Genomic DNA, 1518 nt, shown 5'->3' with positions numbered 1-1518 from the left:
TGCTATAGGACTCTCCTCTGCTTTGATGCTTGCTGTAGAACTGTTTTGATGCTTGCTACATAACTCTCTGTTTTGATGCTTGCTGTAGGACTCTCCTCTGATTTGATGCTTGCTATAGAACTCTCTGTTTTGATGCTTGATATAAAACGTATGAGACTATGCTCTATCTGTTTCTTTGTGAGGAGCTCTAAATAAGGCCCTATATATCAAGCTGGTTTAGACATGGAGTATATGGCGTAGTGTGTTACTGATGGTAGGATTTGTTACTTTGGTCCCAGCTCTCTGCAGGTCATTCAAAAAAAAATTCTCAATTTGTCTGTCACGGTTGACGTGTACCTATGATGAAAATTACAGGCCTCTCTCATCTTTTTAAGTGGGAGAACTTGCACAATTGGTGGCTGACTAAATACTTTTTTCCCCCACTGTACATACACTTAGGTTGGAGTCATTAAAACTAGTTTTTCAACCACTCCACAAATTTCTTGTTAACAAACTATCATTTTGGCAAGTCGGTTAGGACATCTACTTTGTGCAGGACACAAGTAATTTTTCCAACAATTGTTTACAGACAGATTATTTCAATTATAATTCACTGTATCACAATTCCAGTAGGTCAGAAGTTTACATACAATATGTTGACTGTGCCTTTAAACAGCTTGGAAAATTCCAGAAAATTATGTCATGGCTTTAGAAGCTTCTGATAGGCTAATTGACATAATTTGAGTCAATTGGAGGTGTACCTGTGGATGTATTTCAAGGCCTACCTCCAAACTCAGTGCCTCTTTGTTTGACATCATGGGAAAATCTAAAGAAATCAGCCAAGACCTCAGAAAATAAATTGTAGACCTCCACAAGTCTGGTTCATCCTTGGGAGCAATTTTCAAACGGCTGAAGGTACCACGTTCATCTGTACAAACAATAGTACGCAAGTATAAACACCATGGGACCACGCAGCCATTATACCGCTCAGGAAGGAGACGCATTCCGTCTCCTAGAGATGAACGTACTTTGGTGCGAAAAGTGCAAATCAATCCCAGAACAACAACAAAGGACCTTGTGAAGATGCTGGAGGAAACAGGTACAAAAGTATCTATATCCACAGTAAAAAAAAGTCCTATAACAACATAACCTGAAAGGCCACTCAGCAAGGAAGAAGCCACTGCTCCAAAACCGCCATAAAAAAGCCAGACAACGGTTTGCAACTGCACATGGGGACAAAGATCGTACTTTTTGGAGAAATGTCCTCTGGTCTGATGAAACAAAAATATAACTGTTTGGCCATAATGACCATCGTTATGTTTGGAGGAAAAAGGGGGTTGCTTGCAAGCCAAAGAACACCATCCCAACCGTGAAGGACGGGGGTGACAGCATTATGCTGTGGGGGTGCTTTGCTGCAGGATGGACTGGTGCACTTCACAAAATAAATGGCATCATGAGGAAGGAAATGTATGTGGATATATTGAAGCAACATCTCAAGACATCAGTCAGGAAGTTAAAGCTTGGTCGCAAATGGGTCTT

Source organism: Coregonus lavaretus (assembly GCF_964263955.1).
Source record: "Coregonus lavaretus genome assembly, chromosome: 12".
In the NCBI taxonomy this organism is placed as follows: Eukaryota; Metazoa; Chordata; class Actinopteri; order Salmoniformes; family Salmonidae; genus Coregonus; species Coregonus lavaretus.
The sequence above is the reverse complement of the archived record's forward strand: the minus strand, read 5'-3'. Positions refer to the sequence as shown.